Here is a 14190-nt window from a genome sequence, read left to right on the forward strand (position 1 = left end):
AATCCAATCATTTGTCATTGTTTATGGTATTAAAGTTGTAATACTTGTCTTTTCCCTTTTCCAGTCGTCTTATTAAATCTCAAAAGTTACAATATCAAGTCTGCGTTTTAGTCTATATCTTCTAGTTATTGTAGGTTTAATGTCCTGTCAAAAAGGCTGCACGTCACGACACAACTGTTTTTCTGTTCACAATAGCGCTAGTTAAACTGCGAGAAGAAGCTGATCTCACGGTTCAATGGTTGGTGGTGGCATTCACATTGTGGTTTCTATTGTATTCGTTATCCATTTGCGCCAATGCGTCTTGCGTCTTGGCCAATACGACATCGTCAAGACTTTCGTGTATCTCGGCTCGATTATTTCCAATAGAGGCGGATCGGAAACCGCAATAAGGCAAAGCATCGGAATGGCCAAATTCGCTAAGAGCCAGCTAAACAAAACATGGAGAGATCTGAACATACTCAAGAATACGAAAGTGCAAATTGTTGGGACGCTCCTTTTCTTAATCTTTTTGTATGGAGCTGAGAAATGGATCTTGAAAGAGTTTGATAGGCGACGCATAGACGCGTTTGAGATATGGTGCTGGCAGCGCATGTTGCGCATCCCTTGGATGGCTTTCCGGACGAACGCTTCCATCCTCAACGAGCTAAAAGTTGACCAGAGGCTATCCACCAAATGCCTATATAGAATGCTCTAATATTTTGGTCATATAGCAAGAAAACCCTCTGACAACCTGGAGAGACTCATAGTGACGGGTAAAGTGGATGGAGGATGATCCCAGAGGTCGGAACCGAAAAAGATGGAGTGACCAAGTGTCCGAGTGTCTGGATATGAGACTGAGCCACGAACTACACTGTGCCACTGACCGACAAAAGTGGCTACAAATTACAAAAAAAGGTCACAGGCGTGCGCATCACGATGCTCAGCAATGAGCGATCGACTGAAGGAGGAGGATCCATTTGCGCAACATGCAAAACACGTTGCATTCAACACACCGAGTGAGGGATATTTCGTCATTATTTATGTAAATATGAAATATGATAAACTGGTTTGTAGTCCAATTAGATTGCAATTAGTTGTCTGCAGTTCATGGACTTTGACAACGGTTACGAGTCCTTGAAGTCTATAAGCGGTCTGTAATTTATTTATTGGTTCAATATGATGACGGGCATTCGGCCTTTTTTATTGTAATTGGACTACATCGAGTTTTTTTGATTATACGTGAAATTAAAATATCAATTCACAGAGGGCGCTACCTTATGGCCCAAGAGCCCGCGACAGCCAGACCTTCGTTATTTTATAAAAGCTGAAAGTTTCTCTGTGTATGTCTCCAACACAGGTAAGAACGACCCGCGATTATAGAGTTCCGATTGTGGTTACTTGGGCAGGTAACAGGCAGTAAAGGTATATAAAATAGTACCTTAAATTCGTTAAAGTATAAAGGTTGTTTTTTTAATATTTAGTCCAGAATATCTTTAGAAATCATGATATCCGTTGCCGGACACTTTTTCCAGTTGTTACCCCCTGCCAGACACCCTTAAACTTTAATAAATTTTAATTATACTTTCGTTATACTATAAAAGCTAAATTTTATATATGTTACTTAGGGACTTATAAAAATATGTTACCCCAAGAGCCGGACAGTTTTAATGGTTCTTACATCTTGCCAGACACATTGAGAGCCCGCTGTAGGTGCGAGCGCGAGGTAGCAACTGTTCAAGCGGGTGTGAGCGAGATAGAGTGCTTAGTCTATTGTGATCTTTTAAGATATCCAATAAAAAAATTATTTTATTACGTTCATAGCAATATTATAGAAAATAAAAAAGGTTATTTTAATATTATAAAGTACAAACAAAATATTACATGTCAAAGAAAAATATTTAATCGTTCTTATAATTTTCCTCATTGTTGTCGATATTGAACTATCGAGTCGGCCTGAGGGGCCACGAGGGGGGGCATAGCTACTACCGTATCCGATTTGAGAGTACGAGCTAAGCGGTAGTAAGACCTTTGAGAGGGCGCGAGTCCTTCTAAGAAATCAGACCATCTGGCATCTCGGACTTCGGCGATGCGAGACTTTACGTCGCGTTGTAGGGCACGCATTCGAGTACGATTTTCCACTGTAGGATACCTATCGTAGGCACGGATCGAAGCGTTCTTAGCTCTAAGGAGTTCCCTAATATCGTCGGGCAATTTGAAGCGGTGAAGGAAGTCCTCCGCCACAACTTGCTTCGATGCTTATCTAATGTCGAGGTGATGTGTGACGTTACGATGTCTATGGCTTCAGCGGTATCCTGAGGAGACGGGGTAGAGTCCGGGCTAAACGGGAGCGATGGTGGATCAAATTCAGCCAGGCTAATGCCCAGCGTGTGCCAATCCACCACAGTCCTCGTGACGGGAACGGAATCGGGAGCGCGACCGAGCTTCATAATGACGGGGCGGTGGTCTGAATCTAACTCTAAAACTACTTCGATCGAGTGTAAGCGCAGAGTTACGTTTTTTAATAACGCTATGTCGAGTATATCCGGGCGATGCGCGATATTTAGCGGGTAGTGAGTCGGGGTTAGCGGAGCGATGATATCGAAGGCGAGATCATCGACTAACGCGTCGAGCCGCCTGCCATTAGGGGTTGTGGTGTATGAGTTCCACCTGATGTGTTTACAATTTAGGTCGCCCGCCAGAATGACAGAGCTTCCCATGCCGAGTAGCGCCTCGATATCACTGCTTAGAACGGATAAATCCTATAAACGACAGCTGATGTGCAGTAAAAGATCACAATAGACTAAGCACTCTATCTCGCTCACACCCGCTTGAACAGTTGCTACCTCGCGCTCGCACCTACAGCGGGCTCTCAATGTGTCTGGCAAGATGTAAGAACCATTAAAACTGTCCGGCTATTGGGGTAACATATTTTTATAAGTCCCTAAGTAACATATATAAAATTTAGCTTTTATAGTATAACGAAAGTATAATTAAAATTTATTAAAGTTTAAGGGTGTCTGGCAGGGGGTAACAACTGGAAAAAGTGTCCGGCAACGGATATCATGATTTCTAAAGATATTCTGGACTAAATATTAAAAAAACAACCTTTATACTTTAACGAATTTAAGGTACTATTTTATATACCTTTACTGCCTGTTATCTGCCCAAGTAACCACAATCGGAACTCTATAATCGCGGGTCGTTCTTACCTGTGTTGGAGACATACACAGAGAAACTTTCAGCTTTTATAAAATAACGAAGGTCTGGCTGTCGCGGGCTCTTGCTCTATTACAATTATTTACTAATGACAAAATTTTACATATACTTAAGACGTTTAGGATAATTGTATTTTAATTTTGGAAGGTTTCACTTCTACCACGTGTGAATTGCACACATGTAATTTTTTTTTTTTATTGCTTAGATGTGTGGTAATATATATGGATGTTGTACTACGTGAAGTCGTAAATTTATTATACATTTAACGGCAATTTCTCTTCTCTTCAGAGCTGGCTTACTACACTACCGCTGATAGTCTCATGGGATTTTATTTATTTATTTTTTATTCCTTTATGGATGAGGGACCTCACAGCCAACCTAGTGTTAAGTGATTACTGGAGCTTATAGATATCTACAACGTAAATGCGCCACCCACCTTAAGATATAAGTTCTAAGGTCTCAGTATAGTTACAACGGCTGCCCCACCCTTTAAACCGAAACGCATTACTGCTTCACGGCAGAAATAGGCAGGGTGGTGGTACCTACCTGTGCGGACTCACAAGAGGTCCTACCACCAGTGGCCACAGCTGTCTATGGTCATCAACCAGATCCACAACCTCTGCGTTAAGATTCGCCATGAGCCTCGTTTGAAAAAGGGAGGCCTCTTCAAACAAGATCAGAAGTAGACTAAAGGATATTTTTTCTAATAAATTAAGAACTGAACTCATGTTCAGTAATACTTATACGATCAGGGAATAATATCGTGCAATAAAAAGTAAGCCCGCATAAGTTTGAATTTTCGTAATTACTATACAGTTGAGGCCCATAGGCCACAAGCTTCAAGGTGGCTGGCAGTGTTAACGTTGTGATATCTATAGGTTCAGTAAACATCCAGTAAACACTTAAACACCAGGTGGGTCGTGAATTTGCTCATTTGTCTATGCAATAAATTAATAAGACATTTCAAGACACCAAGTAAATAAGAAAGAATATTCTAATCGCATTGTTTTGGGTTAGGCACAGAAAGTCGTATTTATCAGTATGGGCTGTGACATCAATTATATCCATGCAAAAGAATCTTAATGATAGTCTAACTGGCTGTTTGCGGGATATGTATGTGATGAAGTTTTGAGATAATCTGCCCTGCCTATTTCTGTAACGAAGCAATAGTGTGTTCAGGTTGAGTAGTCAGGGTAACCGTTATCGTCTCCTCCTCTTTAAGTTCCAGAAACCGTTTCTCACCAAGATAATTGTATGAGCCCATCTATCATCGGCTTACATAAAACATTAGACCAGTTAAATGATCAACATTCGACGCTTATAGAAGACGATTATTACTGTTGCAGTCCAACAAATACTTCTGCGTGGTGTGTGTACATTATAGCTAAGACTGATGTGTCTTTGTCGAGCAATGCGATTAAATAATTTAAGTATTTTAAATCCTACCAGAGAATGTAAAATACCCATCAATTAAATTGGAATCTTTGAATGTGTCGGATTACAAAACCACTGGGCGAATACTATTTTTATTGATGTGATGATGACATAACAGCTTATCTGACCGTTGGCTGTGTGAAGATTTATTTTGTTGTTTTTTAAACGTATTGTGCGCACGAATTTTAATTACTTAGCATTAGGTATTCACGCTAATTTTAATATTTGGTAGCTTGTATTATCATTGGGAATCGTCAATGAATTGTAATTGTGAATACTCTGTTTGGCCGGGCATCGGTAGAGGTATCGTGGAGCGTCCTCACCCTCGCCCTGATACTTTTCTTTGCCATCAGTCCGTATTAGCAAAGTCTTCACTGAATATTCTATTTGCCGATCCGAGGTCTGCAATTCGCAAGCAGGACGGCTTGTAGTAGGTTGCTTTTCTAAAAAAATGTGTTAGGTCTGGTATCTTGTGAGACCACACAGCCAGGTACCACTACCTTGTATATTTTTGAGGTGAAGCAGTAATGCGTTTCGTTTTGAAGGGTGGGGCAGCCGTTTTACTGAGAAACTGTGACTTAGAACTTGTGTCTCAAGGTACACAAACAAAAATGATGGCATTTTTTTATAATTTTTTTTATTGCCCTTTTAAGCAGACGAGCGTACTGCCCACCTGATAGAGAGTGGTTTTCGTCACCCACGGACTTCAGCAATCCTAGGGGCAGGGCCAAGCCGCTGCCTGCCGTTAAAAACTCTCCACAAACCTCATTTGAAGAAGAATATGTTCTAATAGGCATAAACTTATGAGGCTCGTGGCGGTGCCACACGTACTGAATAACAACATTTTTGTTCTATTGCTGATGATTTACAGGCAACCTTGTCATTCAAAGCCACTTGGTCAAATACATTATTTAAACCACATATAGTTTTTCTTGTATTGTCTTAGCAAACAATATATTGGTGACAGTTGATTTATGATTTCATATCTGCGTCCATGGGCACCCATGGTCGACGCACAGAGTACTTTAGTCTGCATGGGCTTAATAGTGTGATCGTATCAGACTATGACACTGCAATGTTTTTCAATATAGACATGAGCAATAAGTAGCAGAGCTCTACTCAGAATCGTAAAAGAAATAGAAATTTACCAAAGACATATTATCTAGGCCACTTTTTTTTTCCAACCTAAGCTGATAGCCTTGAGAGGCTACTTCAGCGAAACCTTAACCAGTAGATGAGCTCACGGGGCTCAAACCTGACGACGTTGCTAACACGAACCCTAGCAAGAGCCGTGCTTCGCAGAATCTACCACCGGATCGGAAACGCGACCCACTGAGAAGATCCGACGAGAAACTCAGTGGGCTGTGTCTGAGGGTTAATTTACTCGTCGAGCCCTTCGTCGCACGCGACGGGTTCGACGAGAACGGTGACCGGTACTTGAGGTACCTAAAAGCACCGTTAGTGGATCGGGAGGATCCGAAATGACGTGTTTGGGGCGACGTCGACTGCTTTCCATTCTGTCCGCAGGATCGGGAATGTAGTTACCGGCGGCCACGATGAGAGGGTTCTCGGTCGTGCCGCTTTATCGAAGTGGACTAGGCCACCGTGATCAGTGATACAAAGGAATGCGGCAAGGGAATGCTGCCTCGAACAACTTAAACAAAACGATATACATACATGGAAAGATTATGGCACAACCAAATAGGTTATTTGAACATTTTTGAGTCGTCCGTTGCCTGAGAACGGAATCAAGCCAACATAAATGTACAACATAATGTATAATTGGCAAGCAGAAGAGCTTACGCCTCGACTGATATGAATCGGTTAGTAGACCCAGATGCAACCACAAGCTCTAAGGACGAGATCGATATCTCAGTTGGAAAGTAATTGCTGTTATTCTACTCTTTTCGACCGGCACACTTAATTACTTCGTGGTAAAACTAGAAAGATGGCGGGTGCCAACTTCTGCGAACTCAGAACGCGGCTTAGGTGGGAAAGGCTGGAAGGTGAAAGTTGGAATTAAAATGAAAGATGAGTGAGTAAATTTATTTTATTTAATATATTTTGTACACACAGCTGTTAGAAAAAATACGACAATAAGGATACCGAGTACAAGGGCATTACTTATTTCATGTTGAGATTTCAACATGAAATAAGTAGTGCCCTTGTCCAGTAGGCCCGCCAAAGGAAAGAAGATTTAGGAACACAAACTTAGTGCATAGAGTAAACATTACATATAATAATATATATGTACATATTACAAGATACAAAACAATATATATACATACAAATACGAACCCAGCAAAGAGTTCGACGTGCAGCCCATACATCATCCCGCTGAGTTTCTTACCTGTCCTCGGGAAACCGGAAAAGTCTTTGTGCCACAAAAAATCCTTCCTTCATAAAAAAAGGAGAAGTTACTTAGTTAGTTAAAATGATATCGTTTGCGTCATATAAAATTCTATTTCTTAATTCAATTCAAATCCAAATAGTAAATAAATAAATAAAAAGTTGTTTAAGCTACCTCTTTTTATTTTAAGCGATTAACTGACCAAGATAAAAAGTGGCAAATAAAACATAAACGAGATCTTTCTCAGACTACACAAATAGCATCGCGAGTATTTAATGGCGGACACAATCAGCAAAACATTATGTAGGTACTATGGAGGGGTATACGACAAAGGGAAGATCTTCCACCGAGCGGGTAAAATTGCTTGGTAGACCGACGGTCCGATTTTTTTTTTCGTACCTATTCTAGTAACCTTGAGGGGTTATTCTTGATTCACCGAACTAGTAGGTGAGCTCACGAGGCTCAAGCCTAACGTTTCCGGTTCGAAGGTTGTTTTCCGGAACTTGTATGCAAGCTTATTTTAATTACAACCTGCTCATAAAAATAATTGCACTGGTGGCAGGACCTCTTGTGAGTCCACACGGATAGGTCCACCACCACCCCGCCTATTTCTACCGTGAAGCAGTAATGCGTTTCGGTTTGAAGGGTGGGGCAGCCGTTGTAGCTCTACTGAGACCTTACAGCTTATATCTTAAGGTGGGTGGCGCGTTTACGTTGTATATGTCTATAGGCTTCAGTAACCACTTAACACCAGGTGGGCTGTGAGCTCGTCCATCTAAGCAATTTTTTATTTTATTATAATATCATTTTTTATCAAGACTTCTTTACGTTACAAGGTATATTGTAAAGTTAATGACTATTAACTCGACAACACACCGTGGGAACGTGTCGTCGGACCCCTACTGAATTAATATTCGGTTTTTTTAATTATATGTATGTTATTATTTGGTATATTTAAAAACATAGTAGAAAATAATTAGAACAGTAACAATATTTTATTTATTTTCTCTCCTAAAGGCAGCTAGTAAAAGCCTTATAGCACAAATACAATTCGACGTTAAAATTTATTTTGTCAGCCTTTGAAAGAGCTGAACTTTGTACTAGCTTCAAATACCTGTATTACTGATCTCCAGCCGGGACCTGTCTAAGTTAGATTATGGTAGCTTATGTTGTGAACAGATGTCGCGAGCTAGTGTTGAGTGTTCATTAAGTAAAATTATTGAATACGTTTTGAAACCAAAAATAATTCGATTTTGCAAAGGACAATGCCCAAAAGTGGGCCAACTTTATGTCAAAACTATTTGTACTTGAAAAACTATGCCTTATTTTTTCACGTTGTTTAGTTTATGTATCAACATTTCTTTCAACCTGGCATTGTTTTACAAAAAAATAATAACTTATTTGATAACATCCCAAAACTGAGTGCCATAGTTTTTAAATTCGCCAATAGGCAAAAGGCTTAGCCCATAAAGCCTTATAGTAAACCTTTAAGCTCCCAAACGAAAGATTTGTGTGTGACTTGAACAACAAATTAAAAAAAAATAGCTAATGGTTATAATTCACAGACTTTTTAGTTTATTTTTGTTCAATTCAATATTTATATATTGTAATAATAATTATTACTTAAAACCATGAATTATTTAATATTTTTAGATATTATTGATTCCATTAGTAAAAATCTCAATGGCCTACCATTACTCTATTCTTATTATATATGATCAGAGAATTTTAGCAGCAACCCGAGTGAAGCGTCACTTGAAGTTTTTTTAATAGTTTATTGTGATGTATAATATATAAAATTGGGTCTTGTTTTGTGTATTAAACGTCAATAATCATTGTTCACTATTATTGAGGCATTGGAATAAAGCTGTGGCTAACATAGCAGCGACTGTTTTTTTTTTTCAAGACAAAAGGTCTGCGGATATTCACGCTCACCAATGTGCTATTCATCGAGTTGACGTAAAAACTCCCAAAAAGCAATAAAAAGAGATACACCAGCTTTTTACTGAAAAAAAATATAACTACGACAGACTAGGCTGTATAGGCTACGCTCTTTGCCTGCTTATTGGCGAATTTAAAAACAACAACAACAATATCGTTGCCGGCTTCCAGATTTTCATTTCATTTTATTATTATTATGAGGATATAATAATAATAAAATGTACGTAAGGGCTTATTTCTAGCAACATTAACCACAATTAACTTATTTAATACTGTAAATAATGATGAGAGCGATTATTGATTTCGAAGAAAACAATTAACAACTTAATTTTAGCTGCAGAAAAAAACAGATTTCTCTTAAACCTGGGAGAGAATATAAAAATCGTTTTCTGAATATGGAACGATATTTCTTTGTCTATCAAATTAAGTTAAAACCATCATGACCCGACAACTTTTTTTAGGGGCCCAAACGCCCTAAGAAAATGGGCATTGTCCAAATTAAATTTTGCAACATAAACTATCAAAATAAATGTATAGATTGAAAAAGAGAAGCCTTAGTTTGTATAGTTGATTCTACAGTGCGTTAGGTCAGTTAATATAATAAACAAATTATGTAGGGATTTCGTAAGTTTGGTTGTCAGAAATAATTACAAAGGACAATGAACAGTACTCATGAAATTGAGGAAAGGCAGTGACGACATGATTTAATTTTGGTCGCGTGTTACCAAACAATGCCACTCGGCTTAAAATAATCTAATTTACTTATATACCTGTTTTATTAGAATACATTTGTTTTTTGCTTTAGGTTAATTTTAGCTGTTACTAAAAAAAAAAAATTACATTTATTTTTAATTAAGTTGGTAATGAAATGAAACTTGTTTCAGTCCATTGTGAACTAAAACTCGATGAAATGAAAAACTATAGGTTTTAGGCGAACCGAGAAAATGGTACGAAATACTTCTAATGGTTTCACTTGTTTATACGGCCTGTGAACTGCGCAATTTGTTTTTTTAATAATAAAAACTGAGACACGAAAATGGTCATATACATCATACGAACATACATATATGTATCTACCTCAATGTTTTTAAGTTTTGAACATGGCTTGCTTTAATATAGAAATAAGCTGTGATTAATGTTTTAGTCAATTAAATAAAACAATAGCAGGAATGGTTTCAAAGGCGAAGGAGCAGTTTCGAGTAAGATTTTTATTTTTTTTATTTTTTTATTGCCTAGATGTTTGGACGAGCTCACAGCCCACCTGGTGTTAAGTGGTTACTGGAACCCATAGACATCTACAACGTAAATGCGCCACACACCTTGAGATAGAAGTTCTAAGGTCTCAGTATAGTTACAACGGCTGCCCCATCCTTCAAACCGAAACGCATTACTGCTTCACGGCAGAAGTAGGCGGGGCGGTGGTACCTACCCGTGCGGACTCACAAGAGGTCCTACCACCAGTAATTACGCAAATTATAATTTTGCGGGTTTGATTTTTATTACACGATGTTATTCCTTCACTGTGGAAGTCAATCGTGAACAATTGTTAAGTACGTATTTCATTAGAAAAATTAGTACCCGCCTGCGGGATTCGAACACCGGTGCATCGCTACGAATGCACCGGACGTCTTATCCTTTAGGCCACGACGACTTCAAAAAGACTTCAAAAAGAAAAACAAACCTCGCCTTTTCTTTACATTATAATTAGTAGTGCGCTTTTTGAGTCCCTTATCAAATACTAATGGTTTGTAGGAAACAGCATGTTATATCGTCGTTATGTACAATGAAATTGACAATTAAAACTCATATCTCAAGGTGGTTGGCCTATTTCACATTACGATACACATCTAGTTGAGCACAAATATACAAGAATCAACTCGCAGTTAGAAAGTTGTAGAGAACAAAACAGTTATTATTATTTTGAAGTCACGTAACTGTAATATCAGTGGCTGTTAGATTATTTTATGAAGTAAATATATCTATTCATTTTAATATCGCGGCAACCGATTCACTGCGTATATCTACCTTTTATTTGGCGTAGTCGGAGACCTGTATTCAGTGAGATTAAAGGTAGCTTATTTATATTCTATCTCAGAGTTCAAATTGCTTCTACTCTAATTTTTTTTTATTGCTTATATGGGTGGACGAGTTTACAGCCCACCTGGTGTTAAGTGATTACTGGAGCCCATAGACGTCTACAACGTAAGTGCGCCATCCATCTTGAGACATAAGTTCTAAGGTCTCAGTATAGTTACAACGGCTGCCCCGCCCTTCAAACCGAAAAGCATTACTGCCTCACGGCAGAAATAGGCGGGATGGTGATACCTACCAGCGCGGACTCACAAGAGGTCCTACCACCAGTAATTATAAATTCACGAATATCGAAAATCTAAAATTCAAATCGCCATTTTCTTTTTACGGAACATTCAGTTTTGTGAAACAATGTAATATTTTCTATTCTGAATTCTCTAAATTGATCTGTCTATGTGTGGAAGTCACGTCTAGAGCAAACAACAAACGCAAACATAGTCTATTTATATTCTATTTCTCTTCTTCAGTTCCTTCCTTCCTTTGTGGTATCCCACTTGTCAGAGCGCTCGTCATTCAGTATCATTGCTGTGGGCAGATGCGATGCGCCTCACGAGCGATCGCCACCCCTCCCGCCTTGTGGTGAGTCTGGTACACTCATGCAAACAGCTGCTAACTGCCGACTTGACTTCTTCAGTTATCCCCTTTCTATTGTTATTACATTTCTTCAATGTACAGCCACATCGTTCCTAATGTTTTATTATTAGCATTGATAAGTAAACATTGCATTGAAAAGTAAAAATTTACTGAGCATGCTGTATAAATGATAAATGTATGGTTATAATAAATGACTTTGTTACATAAATAACAATAATAAATAAATTCCGACAATTCATGCAAATACAAAGTGATTATTTGGTATTCTTTACTAAAAAGATACAAAAAACTTCTAGATTACGTATTATTTGATTTTAATTTTATATCAAATACAATGGCGCGGAGTATTACAATAGCAGGAAGTTTAAAGTAAAATGCATATATAATAAAATCAAGATTAATGTCTTCTTTGTCTCCACTTTATCCCACTACGTGGGGTTGGCATAGCGATTTTTTCTATTCCATTCTCGTCTATCGGCCGTCATCTCATATCATCATTCACACACACCGTCCAAGTCTTCTTCGGTCGACCTCTTCCCCCTCTACCTTGCACTACCATTTCCATACATCTCCTAGTCACATAAATCTCCATTCTACGCAATACTACGCATCACATGTTCATACCACGCTAGCCGATAACCAAGACTAATGTGTTTCTTAATTTTATAAAAAAAAATAAGCGAGATTCGGTTACAAATGTATTTATTAATTTTCGGGGCTCGTGATAGAAGAGGGGGGTTGAGCCATCTCGCTGTCTCTCGCACAGCCTCACTTTGATAGCGGTGACGTCATTAATCATAAATCAAAACGAGCAGGACATTATCTGTTTGTTTTCACTTTGACAAAATGTAACTTTCTTTTGTTGCCAATTAGCGAGTGGCAAGTTTCTAATAGCTATAATACAACTTTCTGACGAATTCGTTATGATAAATTTCTATTTAGTTTAGACATCGGACGCTCCTTTTTTGGTGTGTAAAAAATTAAAATATTCAGAAAATAGAAAATAAATAGAAATAAAGTTGAACGGAATCAAAATATGAATGTTGAGAAAGTTTCAACGTAGACAACGTAGAAGTCGTCGTGGCCTAAGGGATAAGACGTCCGGTGCATTCGTGTTGAGCGATGCATCGGTGTTCGAATCTCAGGCGGATACCAATTTTTCTAATGAAATACGTACTTAACAAATGTTCACGATTGACTTCCACGGTGAAGGAATAACATCGTGTAATAAAAATCGAATCCGTAAAATTATAATTTGCGTAATTACTGGTGGTAGGACCTCTTGTGAGTCCGCATGGGTAGGTACCACCACCCTGCCTATTTCTGCCGAGAAGCAGTGTTGCGTTTCGGTTCGTAGGGTGGGGCAGCCGTTGTAACTATATTTGAGACCTTAGAACTTATATCTCGAGGTGGGTGGCGCATTTACGTTGTAGATGTCTATAAAATGCGCAAAGAGCCCGTTGCGGGTTATTGTCGCAGGTACATTTTTATTACGAAGCCCAATTGAGTTTTTTTGAAAGCAGTCACTACATCTCTCAGATTATTTCAAATGGTAATATAAAACTTTCAGGGAATATATAAAACTTCTAAGTTTTTAGAAGCGTATTTCTCATAAACTTTCATTTGAATTTAAAGTATTTAAAAAATATAATTTGATACCTTTAGTTTAATACCTTAATGGTAAAATACCTTAGCTAATTTTTCATACTACACTAACTTTTATCTGAAGACATCATTCTCTAATACTGATGCGGCGCGGAAGGCGGTGTTGGAAATACAACAAAAGCTCCTTATTCGCGTTTCCTTCATCCGAGTTTTCACTATTCGCGGATTAAAAAAAATTGCGACCAAATTTCTATATTCGCGGTGAAAGATTACTTTATTCGCGGATCTGATCGGTACATTGGTACACACATCAAAGGGTTCTATTACGTATCGATCGAATATCCTTTGTAAGCGCGTCGTCAAATGGACTATTCAAAAAGTAAAATAGACCTCATTACAACTATGCCTAAACTGTGTTGTTAAGCCTGATTGATAAAGATTAATCTAAATATATAGTTAAAAACTTGAACTAAATTCAATTTTATATAAATTCTTGTTTTTTTATCACTTATAAGCGTGTACCCTATAATCCCACATACATATACATATATGTAAATTGCCGTTCAATTTATGTATTCGCCGCATATTTACGGAACATATAACGCGCGAATAAAGAGCTTTTACTGTACTCACACACGGAGGCACTTTTTTATTTATTGCCTTTGTAGGCAGACGAGCGTACGGCCCACCTGATGGTAAGTGGTTACCTTCGCCCATGGACTTCAGCAATGCCAGGAGCAGAGCCAAAGCATACTCGTACATGCTTCGACTTGAAGAAATTGTAAAGCCGTAAATAGCAGGCACTCTCTAAAGTCGTCAATAACCTTAAGCAGCTAGTTGACTTGCTGTAGGAGCCGCAGAGACCAGACGGAGAGCCCTCAGGTAAAAGTGTAACCTTGTTGTGCGGAGACCCGTCGTTCAAGAATTTAAGATTTAAAAAGATTTCACTGTCTCGTATTCGTCTACAGAACTCTAAAAGG

At 38.4% G+C, this 14190-nt stretch overlaps 1 long non-coding RNA gene across 1 annotated transcript in view; it reads right to left on the reverse strand.

Moving 5' to 3' along the window:
- The window catches only part of LOC134199020 (uncharacterized), a 36534-nt gene that overhangs the window by 9612 nt on the left and 12732 nt on the right, over positions 1 to 14190 (reverse strand). The gene's annotated exons all lie outside the window — the stretch shown is intronic.

The sequence above is a fragment of the Bombyx mori genome, chromosome 6 (genome assembly GCF_030269925.1).
Source record: "Bombyx mori chromosome 6, ASM3026992v2".
Taxonomy (NCBI): domain Eukaryota; kingdom Metazoa; phylum Arthropoda; class Insecta; order Lepidoptera; family Bombycidae; genus Bombyx; species Bombyx mori.